Here is a 23923-nt window from a genome sequence, read left to right on the forward strand (position 1 = left end):
ATATATCATCTTAAAAAAGTGACACTGTCAGTTTGAAATCTTGTCTGTGCTTTTGCAGTTCAAAAATAACACATTTCCATTTGAAAGAACGAACTCCACAGTTTCTTAGTTTAATGTGCATGTATTTCATATATAAATGGCCATCCAGGAAAACCAATTTCAGTGAGCCTGATATTCCATACTCAAAAGAATAAAACAAGTCTATAAAGACACAGTGAAAGCTATTTCTCCTTTAATCTACTTCACACTGTTTTTGATTCTGCATGACAAAAAACCAGTCTGTTAGTTGTTAGGATTTCTGGGGACAGACTGACCATGGCAGAGACAGTAGGGGATGCTGCAATTTTTGTGATGTAAAATGATGAGAGCTCAGCTAAATCTCCTGCTATGACAGCTGAGAGAACATGTGTAACACTTCAAAGCAACTGCAACAGTGTTCACAATTTTCTTCTGCTGGGCTGTTGGCAGGATGATATGAGTGTCCTCTGAGCAGCAAATGAAAAAATCGGTCTCCTTGTGCCCAGGTGTCTTTGCAAGAGACTGACCAGAACATACCCCCACCCAGTGGCTTCTGGCTCAGTCCTGCTCTTGCGTCTCTTGGTCCTGAGTCACATGCAAAAGAAAAGAAAAAAGGTTTCATGCCAAAATTTAGCTGCATCCTTCAGGCAGGTGGTCATGCCACTGTCAGGTTTGTATGCTTGTTTCTCCATTTGTTTTGCCTTTAATTAGCTGATAAAATTTCTTCATGCTGTCCTTTATGCATCATGACATGGCATCCTTGTTTGTGGACCTGTGTGGCCAGTGTTATGGTGATCTTCCAAAACTGACATAGGCCTAGTACTTGAACACCAGGACTTCCCACAGTGTCTCAGACAGTGGGAAGATCTGGGACATGTGCATAGAAGTATCTGGCTACTTTATAGTCAGATTGGCTGAGTGGAGCAGGGCACAGAGCACCGTATAAAAGCAGCTGGACTCTTGGTGACCATGGTCTGTAGCCAATGTGCAAACATCCAAAGGAACACTATAATGAAAAACCTTTTTTTGGTGAGAATTATCCAGAACAATTGATCCATTTCATTGATTATAAGAAATTGCTTTTCACAGACGTGGCTTTTCTTTTACTAATGCACGTGTGTGTGTGTTTGAGCAGAGGACCTATGAATTGCCAGACTTTGCCCTTAGTCAAAGACCCCATTTATCTAGGGACATACTGCACTGGAACTGGGCTATGATTTTATGAAGTCAGCAGGGCATTTACTAAGGGTTAGAGATACTGTAGGGCCTTTGGTCCCTGTCAGTGCTGGCAGATGCTGTTCTGTGATGGCAGAATGGCTCTGCTGCTCCACATCCTCCCCAACACTGTCACTGCCATATCCAGCTCTGGTTGCTTTTGATATAAGAACTTTCATCTAAATTCTTTTATCTTAGGCAGGACAAGAATAATATAGCCCTTAATTTATAGTAAACACGGACCCATTTAAAATAAATCCCTCAATTTGTCTTACAAATAACATTTAAGTGCTTTTGAATTGAAGAGATGTTTGAAAAACCATTTCCTATCAGAGATGCTATTTGTTTCATTTTATGCAGTTCATTCATCTTAGTTGATTGGAGAAAAAAATAAAAGCCAACTCCAGCTAGTGAGAGTAAACCCTGTCATAGTACTAAGCTGCTGGAGATTTTGCAACATTTTTAATTTGGAGCCTACCTCCACACACATTATTTACAATAAGTATTACATCTTAATATAAAAGTAATTTTGGAGTTAGACGCTGTGCAGAATCTCAAGAAGATAATTCTGAATTGACTGGCATTTTTGTGTGCCCAATTTAAAATTTGTAACTGAGCCTGATTTCTTTGGTCAGGGGGAAGGCACCAATTTTCTCTGAAAAAAGTATCCAATTGGACACTCAGGCCCCTAATGACTATAGGGAACTTGGCCCACATGATTTATTTAAGAGACAATTATAAATATACATATGTATGTTTATGTAAGATGTATATAAACATCTGTGAAGTAGAAAGGCAACTAGTCTTATCCTTAAAAGCAAACAATAACACAGGCTTCCATGTACCACGTAACTGTGGAGTTGTGTAGTTTTATAAAGAAAACTTATGGTTGGTGAATTCCTTCATCTTAAGGTCACAGAGATTTATAATCTTAAATATTGCTGACTTGCTTAAAATGATTGCAGTTGCTCTCTTCTGGTTGATAGACCTCTTTTCAGAAGTTGTTCCTAAGATACTTCTTAACTCTCCATTTTGTGTTTCCAAGTAATATGCTGGATGAGAACCACTCCCTCTCTTCTTTGTCAAGCACCTTCTCTGCTTGTTTCATCCAGAATAATGCAGGAGGACCTGCACAGTTGTAGTTTATCCCTTCTTGCCATACAGAAAGGAAAAAACATTCCTTGGCCAAATCTTATCTGCTATTCTTGTATGACTTTATCAGTGAAAGGAATGGGAAAGTCAAATGACTAATCTCTTCAGCTATTAGCAACTTCTGTATGTAAGTATCACTCTACAGTTCTTTCCTCCAACCATTCTGAGATAATTTCAGATTACTTCAGGCTTTGGCTAATATGTCTTCCATTTTTACTGAAATTAGAATGAAAAATATCATAGTCACTTTTTTAAAGCATGTCTAAAAGTGTTAGGAAAATCTTTCTAGCAGAACAGGCCTTACCAGCACCATCAAAAAGATCCTGTCTGTTGGAATTAGAATACTGGTGTCTGCTTTTGTCAAAGAACTGAAATACAGATTGGTATTGCTTGTGGTCACTGCAGCTACATGAAAAATACCATTGTACACACACTGTACATGGAAACAGAAATTCATTCAAACTCCAGATGGCATATTAATATATATGCACACAGTGCTACAGCCACATTGCCGCCCACAGCCTTCCCTACACACCAGCAAGCCCTATTTGGACCACATAAATTGATTCAAATTGAGACATGACCTGAGCATTAAGAGAGAACAGAACTGCTGTGGTGCTTTCAGGAGACTTTCCTCCCTTGGGAACATTGGCCATATCCATGTTTTGCCCTGCAAATACATACCTGCTCACTGGAACTCAATTCTTTGGCATGTGGGATCCAGCCCTCCTTGCCTGTCTCTTGAGCAGTACCTTCCTCACTGCTCCTGGACATAGAGAATGCTAGGTAGGTACAAGCCACTGTGTTTTCCTTGAAGGGTCCTTTCCATGAGAGGTGTGCAAAGGCTGGACAATGCATCAGGACTGAAGCTGAGCAGGTGTTGGGCCTGGTGCCTGATTTCCTGCAGGACAAGTGTAGCTGACAGGGAAGCATGGGGAGTGCTTTCCTCAGTGCTCTTGTCTCTAGGGGCTCATCAAGGACCATCTGAGCCCATCCAAATCTCCTACCAAGACCCATATATTGGCAAGGTGGGCATCTGCAACCCTAGAGTGACTACATGTCCTGAAGGCTGCACTTGGCACTTCCACCTGGAGGGGGTCTGCTTTGTTACCCTCTCTGTCTTTTACTGGTTAAGGGCAGACTTTCCCTAGGACCGTTTTGTGATGCTGAGGAGGGTAGGTGGGCATGCTCTGCTCAACCACCCAATGCTAAATCTAGGCATGGGAGAGGACAGAGTCGGATCTGTGACCACAGGGTGGATCACCGTGCTGGGGCAAGGCTGAGAGCCCCATGGCCAGCAAGGGTGCAGGCATCCATTGGGCAGGGCAGGACAAGGATGCAGATGCATGTTGCTTTCTGTTCTGGCTGATTTCACGTTGCTTAGCTTCCAAGGGGCTCTGAGAATAGCAATTAAAGCACCGAGCTTAATTGTGGAGTATCCAATTTGGATATTAGCGTTATCTCTGCTCTCATTGCTTTCTTTTCGTTCAGATCTAATTCTGCTGCCTGCCTGCTGGCTGGGCGCCTGTTCCTTTCTTCTCATTATTACTATTTTATGATTATTGTTAATGTATTTTTTTAAGCATTCCTTCTCCGTCGCTTCCAACCACCCGAGTCGCGGTCCGAGGGGGTGTCGGACCCAGGGAGCCCCCGGTGCTCCCCGCGGGGGCTGCGGCGGCGGCTCGGCCCCGGCCCCGGCCAGGCAAGAGGCACAGGTGCCTCTTGCGGCTCGGCCCCCGGGCACGGGCTGCCTCTTCATCCCTGCCGGACGTCGGAGGTCGAGACCTGCCCGCCTCGGTAGCGGTTGGTCTCCCGTTACCCGTACTGTCTCTCCTCCTCCTCCTCCTCCTCCTCCTCCTCCTCCTCCTCCTCCTCCTCCTCCTTTTCCTCCTTCTCTTCTCCCCCCGTTTCCCCCACTGCTCACTCGCACAGACCTCTTCCCGCTCCCCCGTCCCTTGATTTTTTTCCCCCCTCCTCACCATTTTCCGCGGGTATATTTAATTATTATTAATCGCTAAGCTGCTTTATTAGTTCACGTTCCCATGTTTTCTCTACCTCTGGGAAGCATTCTCGGATCTTTTATATTGCAGAGGATTTTTTTTTGCAAAATGTATTTTTAGGGTGATGCTCTGAGCACTTCCCCCTCCCCGCCCCGCATCTCCCACCCGGGCAGTAACAGAGGAGAGACTGAAGAAGTTGAGCATGTCTGAGGCGGATCAGCCTTGCAGGCAGAGAGGGGGGCAGTAGCTACTCAGAGCAAACCGAGTGCTTGAAGCAGGATTTGCTGGTATGTATGTGGGTCTGGATTTTATGACAGCTCTAAGTGTGAATCTTTTTCTGTGCGAGATGGGAGGGGAAAAGAAAAAAAATACCTACGGCTTCATTAAATAAATGCCTGCATAGCTATAAGCCCGGTCCGGCTGTGCACCATCGGTGGTGTGGGGACACTCCCAGCTACCCACCCACCCACCCCTAGGAAAAAGAAGAGCCCAAGCAAAGCCCTGAGAGGCGAGGGTTGTGTTGCGGGAGGCGAAGGGGGGGGGGGGGAGGGCGTGGTGGAGGGCGCGTAGTGCAAACCGGCCCCGTCGCAGGTGAAGCAGCCCCCCATCGCCCCCCCGGCCCCGGTGGCGGTGCGTGTGTGTGCGCGGAGCGCGCCCCGCGCTGCCCGTGGAGCCGAGCGCGGCGGGCAGCGGTGCCGGCAGCACTGCAGAGGGGTGGGCACGGCCCTCGCCAGCCCTCGGGGGCTGGGCCCGGGGGTGGGCGAAATGCTGTGCGTGCGTGGGGAGGGGGCCGTGGCGGGGGGGGGGAGTCGCCTTCTCTCCGCGATTCACATCGTGCCCGCTTTCCCGTCTCGTATGCATGCCTATCCCGGGAATGGTGTAGTCAGCCCGTATCTGAATTATTTATAGACTCGTGCCAGCTGTTTTTTTTTGTTGGTTTTTTTTTTTTAATTTATTTTTTTAAAATTCCGCTGGTGTGCACTGTTGGGAAATGCGTTTTGTCTCCCTTCTTTCTCAATATATTAATGTCTTTGTTGGGGAGCGGTTTTTATCCCCTTCAGATCCCTCTAATACAAAATTGATGCTTATTTTTCCCTTCAGGAAGGGGACGCTTTGAGGATAATCATGCTTCACAGAAGAACGGCACCGACCTCCAGTTGCATTAAACACAACCTCTTTCAATAGGGCTCCAGGAAAAAAAAAAGAATTATAAGAATAATCATTAAAAAGGCGAAAGGAATGCTTACTCTGGAACCTGCATTTGATGATCCTCACCAGTCGTGCTGAATATCCTCTGTAGTGATTCTCTCCAGCTTTTGAATTTGCACCGCTTCAAGACGCAAGATTGCCACAAAGAAACCTCTATTTTTTTTACAGCCAAGTAGGATTGTTTTTTAGCTCATTCCCCCACATTTGCCCCCCGACCCTTATTCTTCTTATGTGGATATGCAAGCAAGAAGAGGAGACTGGACATTCCCAACATGCTCTCTCCCTTGATCTGTCCGTCTAGAGGTTCTGCTTCTACAAACCAAGGTAGGGAAATTCCTGTTTCTGTGGTTTTGCTGGCAGCTCATTTTGGTTTGCCCAGGGAAGATCACTCACAGTAGAACAAAAGGTTTAGAGATGCTGCTTTTAGAAGCAGACACGGGGAAAAAAATAAAATAACATTCACCAGACATGTTGATTCTCTCTTGGCTCATCAAATAGGACATGAAGAGAAGGCGAGAGGGATGCTTTTGAGTTACATACCGCGTCGTGAATCGGGGAAAAGTCCCTTGTGATTTTTTTGGGGGGGTGGGCAGGTGGGGTCGAGAGAGACACGGGAGGAGGAACGCGGCTTTGGAAAGGGGTGAAAAGGAAAATAATTCCCATCCATCCACCCGCAAATTGCCTCCTTCTTTTCGCTGGTCCAGCGGCTTCTTGCCATGCTTTGATGTGAAAACAGAGCTCATTAGGAACAACAGGACGTAGAAACCTGCTTGTTGCCGAGGAAGGTGGTGCATTACTTAGAACCCACGCCGGCCTCTCGATCGTGAGCGGCCTAACGCGGGGGCCGGGGCCGGGGCCCGGGGGGTGGTCGGGGCCGCCCCTGGCACCGCGGCAGGAGCCCGCCCAGCGCCGGGGCGAGCGCGCCTGCTTGCGTGGAGGTGAAGGGCTATTTTAAGTCCAAGCACGTCAAGAGACTTAGCATGAACCTACGAGGCGCTGTATTCAGGCAACTTCACGTGTTTTAATTTATCCCCGTCCCCCTGGTGCTATCAGCGGGCATCGTGGCCCCTGTCCGCCGCGACCCATCCTCCCCCCCCCCATTCCCCGCGCCTTACACCCCGTGTCCCTGCGCAGGCAGCCCCTTCCCCAGCCCACTCGGGAGGGATGCAAAATGGCTAACGTGCCACTCGGCTGTAGATACGCGAGAGATACCGGTGCATCCCGACCGTAACGTGACATGTGAGTCTTTCTGTAAGATGGTGGCAAGACAAAGGGAGCAGAGCGCCGTGGGATGCGGGAGCGCCGGGCACAAGGTGTTGAACGTCTCGGGGTTATTTTAAGCCTCAGCCCGTGCCCAGCGCGCCGCTTCGCCCGGCACGCGTGGGTCTGCGCTCCCACGCCGAGAGGCGGGGGGCAGGGGTGAGCTGCTGCACAGCCCCCTCCCGGGGGCGCACCCCCACCACCCTTACCCGCATCGGCAGCCCCCCCACCTGGGCTCCCACCGACCCGCCTCTCCCTTCCTTTCGACCCTATAGCAGACCGGAAGCCTGGCAGCGGGCGGGGGGCGGCCATACGGATCGAGAGACTCACCCCGCTGCAGAATGAGGAGGGGGTGTGTCACCCTCCAGCTCTGCCGCGGGGTGAGGCATCCTTGAGGCACCCTCAGCCCTTGAGGCATCCGGAGCATCCTGAGGCGGGGGCGCGCCTTTCCCACCCCCGCCTTTGCCTTCATCCTTCCAGTAGCTCTTTGCCACATTTCTGAGGGGTTTTTGTGGGGCTACTGTTAAAACCCAGGAGTGGTTCCGCGTCAAGGGGTTGAAAGCCACCTTTCCTGACATATTCTGGCTGTGCTTCTATAAATATCTAAGGCTTCCCAGGGTTTATCCGCGCCTGGATCCTCCCTGCCTGAGCTCTCCCTCCCTCCCATTTCCTCCGCAAGTGGGAGTAGAAACTTTACCTATGCGGGGAGGAGGGCGTGCCGAAGCCTTTCCCCCCTTTTCGGGAGGAATTTCTCAGGCCTCGCGGCTCCCGGATCTACCCAGGACGCCAGCACCGACTGGGTGGGGGATTGTAGCCCCCTTCGTCGGGGGTCATTTACCCCTGAGAACCCCTAAAACACAAGCCCCGGGGGGGAAGCCAGCAGCGTCCGAGGGGAGAGCAGATGCTGGGCTCAGCCCCTTCCCCCTTGCCTCGGCTTTTGCAGGCAGATAGGAGGGAAGAGGAGGAAGGTTGCCTTGGGTGCCTGGTCAGGGTGGCAGTCCCCGGGAGCCGGGCTGGGCTGCCTGCTCCTCTGGAGAGCTGCACCCATCCCTGCCCGCCTGGTGCCTGCCACAGCCACCAGCCCTGTCAGCAGGGCACTGGGCCCAAGCAGCTGCCGCATCGCTATCACAGCCCTTCTTAGCCCTGCCCTGGGCCAGGTTCATGCTCCAGGTGGAACAGGGCAGATGGGAGTTGGGGAGGGGTCTGTCAGCTTTGATGCTCAGTCATGGGGGCCAGGAGCATGGGCCTACATCCTCATCCTTCCTTTACCTCCCAGTCTCTCTTGCTGCTACCTTTACCTGTGACTCCTCATGTTCTCTGCAAGCTCCAGTATGGGCAAAAGGCGATGCCCTCTAAAACTGCTCTCCCCACCATCAAGCACAGCTACCTCAGGCTTTGCAAGCAGTGTATGGAGGCAGCTGATCCCCTCTGAGCTGCCCCTTGGGCAGGCTGAGAGGGCTGGGTGTGCAATACTCTCAGCTTATGGGATGAGCTCATGCTAGTGCTGCCCCATTCCCCAAGGCCTTGGGGAGCAGAGCAGGGGCATGGCACCCTGTGATGTGGGATGACCTGGTATGCCCCAGCTGCAGCTCTGGAGAAAGCAGCAGTTTGTGTGTGGGTGCAGGGTGCTCTCTAAGAGGAGAGGTTTGGGTATGGGCGATTTTCAAGTGCTCACCCATGCCACCCCAAAGCAGCAGCTCTTGTCGCCTCTACACATCCTGGTTTTCTTTGGTTCCTCATCACACCAGCTTGTCTCCCAGTCCTGAGTGAGGGTCTCACAGGGTTAGGAGATGATGAAACAGGTTGAGGGCAGAGTGGGAAAACAGCCTGAGGGAGGTGAGATCCACTTCAGCCTCCTCTCGGCTCAGCCTTATATACGCAGGGACAGATCTCAGCAGGTAAAAGGAAAAGCATAATCAAAGCCACGACTCCTCTTCCTAAGCACCCTGGGCTCTGATCTGTTGTCACACACCTGCTGCACCAGCCCAGCTTAGCCTGTGCCAGTCTGGTGCCTCTTGCAATCCCTTTGCCGGTGAGACCATTGCTGGGCAAAAGAAGGTGTCAGCAGCAGTCTCCAGCCATCCCATTCTGGGCAGGATTTTCAGGATAACTGCATTGTTGGCTGAGTTCTACATTGCACCTGTGCATGCAAGAACGCAAAGAGATCATGGAGAGATGGAAAATACAGATCAGGGGCAAAAATCCCAACCCACCATCCCCATCTAATAATTTAGGCTTTGACTTGTTTTATCCTCATTTTGGATTACCGAGTCTCCTTGTATAAAAAGTCTGTCAACCTGTGAACCAGCACCCCATCCCCAAACCCTAACCTACAGGGGGAAAAGATGATGGAATTAACGTATGCGTTTCATCTGAAACTGGAGCTGCGGCTGTTTCTTGTGCTTGGTTTGGAAGCAGGCAGGTGGACCTCACTGCTGGTGCCAGAGCTATGGAGCTGTGCTTGGATTCCCACACTGGACTCACGTTGCCTGGGTTGGCACCAGGAATCAGTGTCTCTGCAGTACCACATGGGAGGTCTGGATGTGATTCCCAGTGCTGTTTCCTCATTCCCCCAAGCTGGCAGAGGGTGGGAGCTCTGTACAGACAGCACGGCTTATCTTTGCAATGGGCTCCATTCCACACTCTTTTGCTCCTTAGGATGCACAAAAGCTGCCTGTGAGATAGTCCAGACTGAGGACTGGTCCCTAGAGGTTTAATCTTCTTGGCCTTTAGGGAAGCCACAGCTCTACTCTGCCAGTAGTCTACTTGGCAGTATGGTTTGGTGGGCCACAGGGAGAGTTATCTTGCAGCTGGAGAACACGCAGAGGGTTTTTTTAGGGTTTTTTTAAATTTTCTTTGTGTAAGCTGCAATTTATCACAAAGAAATGGATTAGTTAATAGAGGAGATGGACTAGATGATCTTTTTGAGAGAGATGGCTCAATATATTGTGATTGCCTAATCCACCATGGAATGCTCATAGTATCCATTCTGCCTGACATTGGGGCTCTAGGATTGCCAGACTCTTCTGCGATTATCTTTCTTTGATATATATTTATACTTGATAGAAAAGCACAAAATGTTGAGAGAAACATGGCTGATTGGTTACCTGCTATTACTCTCATCCGTCCTCTGTCCACTCATTCACTGGAACTCTTCAAACCACAGTGAATCAACTTATTAATCTTGCCGCTTTGCCGCAGTCAGACGGACTAGCTATGGCCCTGGGTACCTCCCTGCATAAGATGAAATAGCAGTTTGAAGATCACAGCACTGAAATATGTGGAAGGGAAACCAGAGAAAAATAAGATATTTGAAGCTAAGGATGGCTCACCTGCTACCACTGCCTTGTCCCTTCTTCTGAGCTTTGTGTTTCTGCTTCAGCAAAGTGCCTCATAATGAGAACTAAAAAACCCATTTGTCCAACCACAGAGGGGGCTCCACCATCCATCTGACTTAGCCTTCTTACTTGTCTGTTCATATAGATAGGAAAGCAGTTGCTGGCAGGGATGCTTGCTCTGACAAAATAAGTGCCATAGTGCTAACCACCTGGGAACTAGGAGATTGACCCAGCTGGATTAAATATCAGAGCTACCTCTCATGCTGGAAAAAAAAATAAATCCAAGTGAACTCCACCCTTTATTATTCAGGGGCTCATTGCTTCCTTAGCTGCAAACCACAAGCTCCCAGATAGAACTATATGTTGGAGTGTGAACTGGTGTGTGTAAAAGTCGACCAAAGGCATGGTGGTGATCTGTGCAAACCAGGCAGTATATCTCCATGTGCCTGAGGTTACTGAAAAGAAAAAATGTCCCCTCTCTATGCAGTCAGAAACAAATGTGTGGCACAAGGCAGCGTGCAAACTGTGCTGTGATCAAGTCAATTCAAACCATGGCTAATTTGAATTTCTCAGGGCAAGGCTGCCTTTTATTTAGTGTTTTCTTGGAAGCAGGAGAGAACACTGAGTCTGGGCAGGAGGAGGGACTGACTTATCTTTTAAAATTGTTACACATACACTGAATATGCTTCATGTGTGGGGAATAAAAATACTGCTTTTTCTGTACAGAGGGTCACTAAAAAGGGGAGAGAGAAAGGGTACGTGCTCTGAGACTCACTGACAGCTGATTCTTCTTAATACAGTGAGTATTTGTAGACTGAGAAGTATGCTGGGTGGCTCTCTTCCCTTTCTAACACAAGCAATCAAAGACCGTGTTTCAGAGCCACCAATACAAATGGATTGATTAAATATCTGGGAAAAAAGAGAAATTTTGAATGAGGGTGTGGTTACTGGCCCAAAGTGAAAGGGCTGAGACCTCTGCAGCATTCACTCCCTCAAAACCCATCTACGAGGAAGGGTCAGAACTGAAAAGAGTCACTGAAAGTGACTCAGGTAAAAGGTTGGGTTGCCAACTGAATACTGAAGATGTTTCTGTATTCCAAAGCATACAGTATGATACAGTATCATTAACACTGGTGTGCATGGCTGTGCTGAAAGGTTTATAGGGAAGAAACACTCTTAGGGGGGAAAATGTGAATTTTATCTTCATGTTCGTGTTTGGTGGCTTGTCTCTGCTGATTGCTCATCCACTAAAACAGGTGTGGGGCCACCAGATTATCTGATCTGAATAATCCACGGGACATGGGTCACTCCCACTCATCCCTGGCATGTTGGGCATGTAGGAACTCACCTCCAGTTAACTCTTCATGTGACAAACTCTTAAATTACTTCTCAAGGTAGCAGTCAGCCTACACTTCTTTGTCTGTATGTAGCTACATGGTTGTGGAAATAATTCTTGCTTGCTAACACTTTCAGTCTGGATTTCAACCACTGACCAAGAAATGAAGCAGTCCAACTGCCACCATCCTGCTCTAGACCTGCTGTCCAGCCCATGTGTGAACTCCGTATACAATCCTGTTTGTATTATTTGTTGGAAATAATGAAATGATCTGTCTAGTGCCTATTTACAGTTGTGGTTAAGCCCTGCTTAGATAACTGTGTTCTGTTTAGGGGCTGCACTTCTAAGAGAGGGAAGAACTGGGGAGAGTGTGGGGGAGTGAACTAAGACAATGATCACAGAGAAAACAAGACCTGTAAAAAAGGTTGAGAGAGCCACAGAAGCTCAGTCTGGAGAAAAGACAACTGTGGGTGGATCCATAACTGTCTGCAAATACATAAAAGACTGTTACAGAAGAAGGACAGGGGCCAATTATTCTCATTAGTCACAAAGGACAGATCAGGAAATAAATGAGTTTAAGATGAAGCAGAGAGAATACAAATTAAACATCAAATTAAATGTTTACTGCAATAATGTTTTTAGTGACAGTAGAAGATGTTGATAATTTTGGCAGATTAGCTTTGACTGATGATATTTAAAACTAGATGTAGGTGCTGAACGATCAGAATTTTGTATCTAATAAAGTCTGTCTTCAGTGAACCTATGATCATGATATTTACATGCTTAGCCAAACAACTTTGGAAGAAAGATAATGAGGTTGATCTGTCCTGTGTGCAGGAGGGAGGGATTGACTGTCCCATCGGAGGAACCTGATTGGGTTGGGCCCTGTGCTCCAAATCTTATATGGTAGCTGTAGGAGTCAAAATGATGGTGTCGACTGGTGGCAACAACCACCTGATACACTTGAGTGTATCAGGAGCTCCCCAAAGATGTCTGGTTTGCAATATCTCTGGTATGTTGTGGCAGCTCATCCTGTTCGGGGGACAGCTAGAGCTTTGGTATAGAATGTGGGGCAGAAGAGGCTTACAAACGTGTCCCATGTGAATGATGCTTTAGCATTTGCAAGCACAGTTCTTGAATCCTGGGATAAAATAGGCTGTTCTAGATTGAGACCATGTCCCTTTCATTAAGAAGCTTCACCTGTCTGTAGCTGTTGCATTCAAGTTTTTACACTATCACAGCATCTGAACAGCTAGTGTGCCAAAACCTCATACTGCAAGGGGAGATGATGTTTACCATCACATACTGAATGATGTGAAAATTCACACCTTGCTATTTCATGATGTCATTCTTTTGTCTTGCAAGTTGAGATACAGCTTAAAGATGTCTTGTGTTTACTTTGCTGCTTCCAGAAGAAAAAATGGGGTATGGGCAATCACAAGCATCATGGTTTCTGAGAATCATGGCTTCACTAACCAGCCTTCACAATCTCAACTCTCTGTGCTCTGAGTTGGAGAAACTTCCTGTGCCTGGTTGGGGTTTGAATGGGTGGCTCTATTAATGGGTTCAGTGAGGGGTCTCCCTAGTTTTGAGTCAGTAGAGATTCCCCTGCCAGGGGCTGAGGTGTCTGAAAGTGCAATTTTGAAATTGTGAGTTTGGCCAGCACTGGGAACGTGCTGTGCGGCCTAAGGCCTATGCCAGTTTATATCCTCCTGTGCATCAGCAGAAGTCATGACTGTGGTGCAACTTTGCTGGTGGATTACACTATTTTTTAACAGATCAACAAGCATGTAATCCTGACCTCTGGTGTATTTTGTAGGAATCAGGAGTTTTCTATACAGGTGTCCATGACACACCCAAGCTCAAATAGAGGAAATGACACAATATGGTCTCTTTTTTTATTATGCTTGGATTTAACATTTTTATTTCACCTATTCTCCTAACTTCTGAGTTAAGGTTGCCATGGCCTGTTGAGGAGCTAATATACACAACTCTCTAACATGGATGTAGTTTCTTGCATGTATGACCTCTGAAGAATTTGGAGGATTTTACAAAAGGAAATAAATGTAAAACATATAAAGTTAGTAAGTTATTAATAGTAAACTATTTCAAAACAGACTAGGAGGTGAGATGGTTACTCAGAGCCAGCTGAGACAGATAAGATCTGGTGTCACGAGCCTGATGATAATTTACTAGTGCAAATGCCATGTCCTACATCTCAGCTGATGGCCTAATGAACAGAAAATTGTTTTCAGGTGATAGGCATAATAGCCTCATGATAGCTTAAATTCACAGTGGTCCCGCATTGTTACCTCTACTGCAGGGCATGAACAGGACACAGCGGGTTACAGGTAGGTTAGAGATTGAAGTCTGCTGTAACAAGGGGCTGTGGCCATGTGGCCCTGTGCCATGTGGGACTTCTGCTACTCCAGTGTTCACAGCTGGGAATGAGGTCCTGGAGATATGCAGGGGGTGTTTGGAATGTGAACGAAGAAGGTCCTAAATTAATACCACCTGGAAATGATTTGCAGAAGAGCTGCTAGGAGCCTAAAGGTGGGGTCTGATTCCAAGGGCAATCCCAAGTTTTCACAGCATTGTGGGGCAAGTGGTTTTGAAGCCTGTGCAGTGAGAGGAATGGCTCTACTGCTGCCTGGAAAGGTATCGGAATGCTGCCAGCTGATCCAGGAGGAGGATGGAGAAAGGGTTGCTGCTGTACATCTCTTTGTGCCAGGTAAAGCAGGATGTTGTTTAATTGTGCACAGTTGGATTGCTGGGTAATTTCTGTCACAAGACTCTGCTGAGAAATGCATTTGAAGTGCATTGTGGCAGAGGAAATGCACCAGGATGTACTAACTCGCGGCTACTTGCACGTAGGCATACGCTTGTATGAAAAGCACATGGGAGGGATCTGCATATCCCTCCACCCCTCTCTCTCCTCCTCTGTAATTCTCTGTTATTGCTGGCTGCTGTAGTCAGTGGCCTAAGCATCTCAGGGGAGATTCCCTTGTGTCAGACCTGTTTCAGAAGAGGCAAGCTGAAACATCAGAGGCTGATAATCCCCAAGGGAGAGTTTAATGAAAGCAACAGAATGACATAATCTGTTCTCATAGGCTCTCCCTTTCGTTTCTCTGTGGTTTTGGTGCAACTTGGAATTACTCTCTAATTTATAACTGAAAAGGTGAATATCATATATAATTATAATTATACAGATAATGTCCTAAAGTGTTGAAAGTCAAAGTATAAAATCAGCTTGGATGTGGTCTGCAGTACCATATCTTTCTGTGAGGAAGCTTTTAAGACTCCATCTGAAAGTAACAAAGTGGCAAATGCCACAAAAGTATAAATGGGAATCTCAGAAAAGACATTGCAACCATTTTGTAACATGATGGTGGACCTTTAAGCTAAACAGGAGGAGATAAAAACTAAGAAGCTTAGAAAAATAGAGTAGCTGTGGGATGGCTGCCTTAAGAGATACAGTGACTCTTGCAGAAAGTTCTCTTTCAATCTCTGGTTTGAAAGTTTGCAAAGTTTCAAACCAGTGATTCAGAGAGAGCTGCAAGGATCATGCATTATCCTTTTTTAATTTGCACCATTTCAATGGGGAGTAAAGGAGCTAAAAGACTCTCTGAACTTCAGGACTCAGAACTTTGCAAGAGCTGAATACCTGAGCCTTGGCACTCTCTGAAGCAGGAGCTGGATGCCCAAAGCAGGTATCTTACATGAGCAATGCTTTTTGTGCAATGGTTTTTACTTACTGGAGGGAGTAATAACTTTCAGAAACCAGGAGATACATAGTAGGAGATGAGTGTTGGTTAAAGTCTACACCTTGCCTTAATAGTACTTTTTTTTTTTGTTTGTTTTGTTTTGTTTTGTTAGGACATTCTTTGTTTGGACAGATTGATTCCTGACTTCAGCTTTTGACATTAGAAATGGTGATCAAGGTTTTTGATGAAAGAGGTTTGTAATGGAGTGAACATGGCATGAAATGGGTTAACTGCCTCACAAAAAAAAGAAAAAAAATTAATTTGAGAGGTTTTGCTAGTTCTGCAATGGGATTAGAGTGTTTGATGTGTTTTCATGAAAAAGCAGAGAAAAGAATAGCTAGCAGCCTAGTAGGCAGAAAACTAACTGGGTTGTCGATGACACATCCCTATTCTGCATACTTTGAACTGGGGACTTGTCCCCGAGGCTGTCCTAGCCAAGATGAGGGCTTAGACAACTGGGTCCTCTGCAGTAATGCTTTCTCAGTTGGAACTTTTCCAGTTGGAACTGTTCTACTTCATATAAGTGCCTATTCATTGTCCTGGAGAGGGAGTGCTCTAACGACTGGGCTGTGGAGGTAGTTTGTTTCTTTGGCCTGATATAAAGTAAATACTTATAAAAAGGGAAATTACTTCAGCATGAAAAAAATGGAGGCACAGTCTCTGTAGCCCAGAGGCAGTGGAGTCCTCTGAGACTTGGGAGACATGGGAGCTAATTCTCCCTGCAATTTAGTCAGTGCAGGTTTGTTCTTGTTCTGTTTTGGATGCATTTGTTTTTTCCCAGTGACAACAAAATGTTTCATTTAGCATTGAGCTCCAGTGCTGACTCCAGGTGGGGAAAAAAGTGACGGGAGGAGGTGAATTCCCAGGGAACAAAGACCTGATTCTCAAACAAATGCTCTTAAAGGATGAGGGATGAGAACTACAGACTGTGACAGGAAACCAGAGTTACTGCTTCAATGAAATTTTTTATCAATTCCTATAATGTGCAGGTAGCTCTTTAAAATTGTCTCCAGATCTTTAAAATCACTTGTGATTTTCATTCCTGCTGTTCATATCCCTCTGTATATCCCCTCTCATCGTTCATCATACATTTGCTTTTATAAGCTTGGTGAGATGTTTGGCTTTTATACGGAAAGGGGAGTTTTTCCAGAAGTGAACACTAGCTGTGGCAGACTTGTTTCCAGAGGACCTCCAGGGAGTCAGTGGAGAAAGACAGGGTCCTTCAAAGGACAGTGTAGAGCAGGAGCCCAATGGATGTGCTCCAACTTGCCCTCTAGAGAAGCTAATCCCTGTTGAGTACAAAGGCAGCCTACATAGATGAGTTTCCTAAAAGCTTTTAAGTGTCTCTTTTGTTCTGTGTGTATGCATTTTAAGGATGTGTGGGGTTGGGGGCTAGAAAAGGCAGGAGGTGTGTTAAATTATTGCTCTTTCATCACCCAGTTTTGAAAACAGGCATGTTCCATGAGGAATCCAAAACCTCCTAATGCCTGGTCCTCTGTCTTGTATTTTTCCACTGTAAGGAAACTGGCATCTGATAGTCCATCTCTTTTTGAATGTGAAGACCTGGAGATTCCTCAGTCTGGGTCTGATATAAACTGTCCCAAATATGATTTGAATTTGCAAGAAACAGCGTGCTCTGTATAGATGAGCTCAGCCATGATCTGTGGACTTAGACCTTAATTTCAAACCACAGTTGAATGCACAGTTGGTGCATGAGGTCTGTTGACATGACCAAGTATAGAGTGGCATGCCACAGAGAACTGTTTCTCAGGATGCTACAGGAAGGCTAAAGAGAGATGACCAGGGCTTGCTGCTTCACCAGTGTCCCAGGAAGGAGCTAGTTTAAGAATGACATTTTATTACATGTCTGTGTACATTCACCTGCATGGATTTAAAAGCATTGCCTGTCTCCATCAAGGCAGATCTTTCCTGAGAAAGTATTGCTTGCATGATGAAGCATAAAAATCAAGCAAAACAGAAAATTAGAGAGAAGGTTTCCCCTGGTAGTCTGTGTCCTTTTAAGTGCACAGGGTAATAGATAAATATGTGTATCTTCTCTGACATGACAGTCTTCTGTGATACTGTAGTTTGGCAACTCTGGCAGGACAAATGGCAACGTGTACCTATACAAGGGTGAAGCTGCAGCCCAGAGATTGGATCCACTGTCCCTTTGAGATAGGGAATCTTGGCAGACTTTGGATGTCTGCTCTGTGGTATGAGACGCACGGGCTTACAATATTTGTTTGAATCAGCTTCATTTTGAAATATTATTGTTTATAAACTTGTTCACTTTTGTCATTGGAGGAACATTGTAAAGAACTATTGAGGTGCTGTCTAGGTTGCTGTTTCAATGCCTACGATGAATGCTGCATAAATCCTTGATGTTAATACAATGGGTGCTATTTTTTGTCTTTATGTTTGACGATTTCCTTGTTTTTTGAACATTAAATGATGTATATAAGGATACCAACAGATTCTTAAACACTTCTTTTTCCATGTAAGTTTTCATGTATTTTCTTGATCACGTAATGTATTGCTTTTCCTGCAGTATAAAACAGCAATAAGTATAGAATCTGGTTGGCATTCAGCTTTAGGATCAGATTAAGTTGTGTCAAGTTTCCTCCCCCAAATCTTTGTGGACTGTGCCTGGGGGAGAAAAATCAATACTCTCTGGTAAGAACTGCTTGAAATGATTGTATTTGGCATAGCTGAAATTTCCATTTGAACAAAATTTGAGACTCTTAAAGCAACTTAATTGTGTTTCCTCATAATCTGAACTACTTTGAAAGAGTAATATAAAATGATGGTTTGAAAATTGCAGGGCAAAACTTGATGGAAAATCATAGAACTTGATTTTACTGTCAGAGATCCAGAGGGAGAAAAAAAAGAAAGTGTTCAAGACTTAAATTCACTTTTAAACTCCTGCTTTGCTTATAGGTGTCTAAATATTTAGTGGCAGAAAGACAGTGTTTGGTCCAATGCTCCTCCTGGATAGGGCAAATCTTAGGTGAAGCCTGGGAATTTAAAGGGTTCATATGCAAAAGACTCTGCTTGAACTTTGGCTTTACTGAAATGCCACGTTTATTACACCAGCTAAAGAAATAAAGAACTTGGATAAAAGCATCTGGAGATCATATGCTCAATGAAAGATCAGCATAGCAATGTAAAGAGAAGGCAAATTTCACTTGGAAGCAGGAAGTTAAGCTGTGCCTCTTAATATAACTGGAAATGAAATATGAAACATTCATACTGGTAAACAGAAGAACATACTGGGAAAAAGCCCTAGAACCTTGAGCAGCATTTGCACTGAATGGATGAAGTTCCTCAGTGCAAAACTGAAGGGCTTGGAGCAGGTGTAATTGACAGTTTAGCATTGCATGCTAGACCAGGATGGTAAGAGCCACACTAAGGTTTTTCTTGTCCATAGTCAGCTCCCAGTTGTCTGAAGCCAAGCTGACCTTCTCATCCTGGTTGAGCTGGTCTGGTATATGCTGATCAGCATCTGGCGTAAAGGGGTCATCCTTGGTCTATGCCAGGAGATACAGTCAGATGGTATGGATGGAGTTCCTCTCCTCTAGATACATGCATAGGTCTGGTCTTTCTTTTCAGGCTAGAAGCATCCTGAGATCTTGTAGACTAGTCTCCTGAAGGAGGACCCATGGGCTTCAAGTAAGTGCAAAGTGTTGGAGAGGTGTATGTGTACATCTCTGCCATCTCATGTTTTCGGAACATACAAAGGATAGACACAGTTTTGTATTTTTATGCAACCCACTTTGTTTTCTCTCTCTGCTCAAACTGATCCTTTTATGAAGGTCTTTGTGGTGGTGTTAACAACTGTCACGAATCCAGTCAATTCACATGCTTTTCAAGTGACTTGAGTTGTGCTAAGCCTCTTCGGTCACTTCCAAGTCTGGGAAGTTAATCAGAAAACCTTCTCTTGATGCTGGTGAGGAGGAAGTGGGCTGACATGGGTGATGAGAATAGGTTGTGGCAGGAGGACAGATTTACACACCTTGCTGGACTTTCACTGGCAGTAAATTGCATTCCAGTCCTGGTAAAGCCTGAACCATGAAGTGCTGAGAGAGCTGACATAAATTTACCAGCACTAGCAGTACATATTCATGGGAGAGGGTGAGAGGGAGTAGCCATTGCTTTACTTTGGACTGTTTTCTGGAAACTACAGCCCACTCAGTGGGTAATGTGCCCCCTTCATCTGGGTCCCAGAGCAGAGGGGGAGCAGGCACAGTCAGAAACATAGTAGCAAGGACCCCCAAAACACTTGATTTATGAGCTGCAGCTGCCTTGTGGCTATCAGAAGCTTGACTGGATTGACCAGCAGAGTTGAGCAGCCATGGAGGCAATGAATCAATGCTTCCCAGGGCTAACTCTTCATCCACCCTCAACTGTGTGGCACTCCACCTTCCCCTTGCTCCTCCATCTTCTTTCCTCCTCCTCCAGACTGGACAAGCCTAGCTGGACTTCATTCTATCACCCCCTGCTCAGGCCCAGGGCAGCCCTGCAGGTGATGAGTGTGGCTGGGAGGCAAACAGTGTCTCATTGCCTTTGAACTAGTTTGGGAGTTGTTAGAAGCTCTGCTGTCTGGGAGCTGGAGGGACAGGGAAAGAGTTTTGAAGGAGATTTCAGAGGGAAAAGGTTTGGAGGAGAGGAAAGGGTTTTTCCCTTTTGCATCCTAAAAAATCTTTGCACTTGGATCCTGCTTCTGTGACAACATGATGCTCAGGCAGCATCTGGTGTGCTTTGGACAAATGTGATGTCTCACAGAAAGGCTTTGAGGTACCCTCCCAACTCCCCCCTCTTTGGGATGAAGGACGAGAGGAACTTTTGACACCATTGTTCAGAGGAGGTTGATGTTCAGACTATTAGGAAGGTGCCATGCCCACTTTGAGGGTGTGCACAGAGAAAGGCAGTGTACAGAAATATATCCCAGCAGTAGTACATTTGGTTGATGCTTAATCAACACCTGTTCAATGCTTCCAGTTGTTGTCATAGGGCTGGTGTGGGTCTCCAGGGCCCACTGCTTTTTCTGAGAGCAGGAAAACTGTCATTTACAGTGGCACAACATTGGTCGCCACCAAAGCCGAATTGCAGCCTTTGAAAACCATTTGACCGCTTTTGGTGAGAGACTGATGATGGGGACAGTTGTGTGAAGAATCCACATTGTTTTGTGAATTTAGGGATGTGCCTTGACTGTACTGTGATGACAAACCCTCTGCCTTTCCTTTGTGAGAGTATTTCCATTGGAAATCAAAGAGATTTGAGATACATAGCTAGCTAAGCAGTCATACCTCAGAATAGGATTTGGGGATTAGCAGAGTGGATAGTAAATTGAATAGTAGGAGTTAAAATCAGACTATGCTCGGAAAGAAAGCAGAGATGAGAGGTATACCCCTGGAAAGCAGTAATGCCAGAAATGACACTGAAGTTACACCGGTTAGCAAATGAGATATTGGCTCACAATACAATGCGGCAGCAAAGAGTCTGATGTGATTTCTGGATTGCATAAACAAATCTGTTGTGTCTCGAAGCAAGGAAATGTTTTCTGTGTGTTTCTAGTCATGTTTTCTTCATGTGCCTGATCTGACTGTACCTAGGCTAATTTCTGGAGAACTTAGTGCCCCAAAGATGGCAGCAAATTAGAACAAATTCAGTGGAGCAACAAAAATGATTAAGATGCTGGAGGGATTGATCTAAGAGGGAAGATTAAAGTAACTAATTACATTTAGCTTGGCCAAATGACAATTAAAAGAGAGATGTGATGACTGCCTTAAAATGTGTGCTTAAGAATGTAAACACAGAAGAGAGAGAAATAGAACCAGGGATTGTTTATTGCCGTTGGAGCAGCTGTTGGTTAGAAGCCTGGTCTGCACTGTTAGGGGAGTTGTGTAGGAGCCTAACCAGAAACAGGAGAAGTAACTGTAGCCAAACAATAGCAGCAAACCTAAAAAAAGAAAGCACTGAATAGACAGCGCAGTTCCTGCTGTGAAATGTGGCTGAGGCTAAAGCACTGTTTGAGGGAAGTAATGGTAGACTCTGAGAGCTCTGCTACGAGGAATGTCCAGAATTCTCCAGGAGAGGATGTAGTGTTCCCACAGTAGTCCTACCTCTCCGATTTGCAGGACTTGTAGATCATTTCTCCCCTGTCCTTTTGTCTGTGAATGTGTAGTGTTGCATCCTTGTCAGGTTGTAGTGTTTTTAAAAAGATAGTTTGCAGGCTGAAGCAGGAGCAAGCAAGGGGATGGGATAGATGACAGTAGATACTAACTCCTGTAAGAAATGCTGAGAGAGTCAGGCATGTTCACTCTGGAGGAAAGATAACTGTAGGTGAAAACTGAACTGCAAATTTGTAAAGTACTGTTATAAAGAGAGAACAGGGGCCAATTATTCCCTTTAGTCACTAAGGGCAAATCTGGAAGAAAGTGGGCTCTTAGCTGGAGCTGGGGAAATCAGGATCTGTATGAAGAGACTTAAGTGTTGGGTGACGAGGAGGCCAGGAGAGGATGGGAGAATTGTTATGAGTGTAGATACCCAGGGATGGCATTATATACTTGCTTATCAAGGGATGACACAGGCATCAGGAAACTGGTCTTGTTTCAGTAAGTTTTCATAGGATTTCACAGTTTTTAAAAGCTTCTTGAGCTTCTGAACAAGACAAAGCTGTGGTGCTTTTCTTTGCAGGTTCTTAGTTTGTATTATGTGTATTAACATGTTTGTTAATGTTTCTGTTTAATTATATTTTCTTTCATGATGGATCTGTTCGAATACTGTCTTTTGCAATGGAGGAACTATGGATGAAATGCACCCTTCTTACAAAGAAGTGCAAGGAAGAGCTGGTTCCAGCAGAGTGTGGATTAGCTGGGATTTTTTGCCCTTTTGGTGTGAATATTTTTTGAGGAAAAAAATAGCTTAATTAGTTAAAAAAAAGTCTCTGTACAGTACTATATCTCCTCATTTTGGCAGGCATGGGAAAATATCATGAAACAAGAAGTCTTATTGCATTATTTCTCATCCAGTTGTATTTAAAAAAATTCTGTACACTTTTCATATAAAGTCCATTTTCAGATGCTGGGATGATATTTCATACCTGGAAATGTTAACTTCCTGACCTGCTTTTAAGACTGAGCACGTTTCCAAGTGAAAGGAAGAGTTGAGGACAAGAAACAACCATTAGCTGGTGCAGTATCTCAGCTGGTGGCTCCAGTATCTCTGGGTGAATGGCTCTGTCGACTGTGATGTGAAGAGCATCTTAAATGTATTCTTTCATGATACTTGTTTGGAGGGCTGTTTTTAAAATAAATGCTTCAGTGTAGTTCCCTATAGGGCAGTGACTGTGTCTTGGTGTCATAGCTAGTTCCTGGGCAATTTTAAGAGGAATTTCAAAGAGTGACAGGAACCCAGCATCAGAGAAACAGGTTCTTGCTGCAAACTTTTAAGGGCACCATTTAAGGCAAAGGCTGAAGCACTGCATGCAAGTGAGGCTGTGCTGTCCTGGGCTACAGGGAAGACTCAACTTGTGGTAGAGAGAAGGGTAGGGTCCCCTATCTGACTTTTCTGTGTATTGGCTTTTATTCAGTTAATCAAGAGCTGCGGTCGTTTCCCTTCCCTGCCCCAACAGTTCCTGCAGCAGTTCAGTGGTCTGGCAAGCCCACCTTCATTGCTGGTTGAGCATAGCCTGTCAGGCTGTTGGCTGCAGTGGATGAAATGCAGGCACAGGTCTCTCTCTGCTTTACCAGCTGCCTGCAGTACCTTCTCACGAGCATGGCAAGCTAAGGTTGGACAAGTCTTAAACAGTAGCAGAATTTGTCAGAGTCCATGAGGAAGTCACTCAGCACACTTGTGCTTCTGCAAGCTGGGATGATGGACACACACCCACCATATAGCTGTATTCAAAAACCATACTTTCTTTTGTGCTTATGAGGTGCCCTGAGACTTTTCAGCTGATGATGCCATACTTACTCTTTACTTGGTCTTGCCTTTCAGAGCTCTACCCCTGGCATTCTTCAGTGGTTTGGCACTTACTGAAAGAAATAAAGCACACCATACAGAGCAGAAAAGCATTTTACAAAGCATATTCTGATGAAGTCAGCTTCTTGAACAGCTGTGACAGGGACAGAAAAGCAGCCAGAAATACAGAAAGGGGAATATGATGGGAGATTTATGCTGGTGAATCTATCATGAGATCTGCAAGATCTGTGCCTAGAGAAGATCTCAGTGCTCAGTGCTGTCTTACCTGTGAAGCTCTCATCCCAGACTTCCAAGGCTCTGCTGCCATTGTTAGATTCGCAGATATTTTATGTGATATGGGGTTTGGGATACAGTAAAATTCCATGTCCTCTCTAAAAAAAGTATGGAGCATATTGATTTTCCTTAGATTTCTGTAATGGCTTTCCACTTCTTATGTATTTATGTTTAACTATTTATTTTTTTCAGAAGACAGCTGCTGGGCTCATGCAGTTTGTAACTTGTTAGTGCCAGTGCACTGAGTCAACCACATGCCCTGTACCTGTAAAATTCTTAGGAAGAACTGTACTCTTGTTGCTAGATCATTGGATGATGGTGAGGAACTTGGTCTGGAAATCTCTATAGCAGAGCAGAATATTTCTACCTTTCAAC

General features: G+C 45.6%; 1 protein-coding gene across 2 annotated transcripts in view; it reads left to right on the forward strand.

Moving 5' to 3' along the window:
* Window positions 1-4476: 4476 nt before the first annotated feature.
* Window positions 4477-23923, forward strand: part of GRIN2B (glutamate ionotropic receptor NMDA type subunit 2B) — a 232607-nt gene continuing 213160 nt past the window's right edge. Inside the window, exons 1-2 of one of the 2 annotated variants that reach the window (XM_064655234.1) lie at window positions 4477-4672; window positions 5487-5918. The gene's annotated coding sequence lies outside the window, so the exon portion shown is untranslated. Of the gene's footprint in view, window positions 4673-5072; window positions 5156-5486; window positions 5919-23923 lie in introns of those variants that run through there. The other variant, XM_064655235.1, reaches the window with a different exon arrangement.

This window comes from Pseudopipra pipra, chromosome 5, assembly GCF_036250125.1.
Source record: "Pseudopipra pipra isolate bDixPip1 chromosome 5, bDixPip1.hap1, whole genome shotgun sequence".
Taxonomy (NCBI): Eukaryota; Metazoa; Chordata; class Aves; order Passeriformes; family Pipridae; genus Pseudopipra; species Pseudopipra pipra.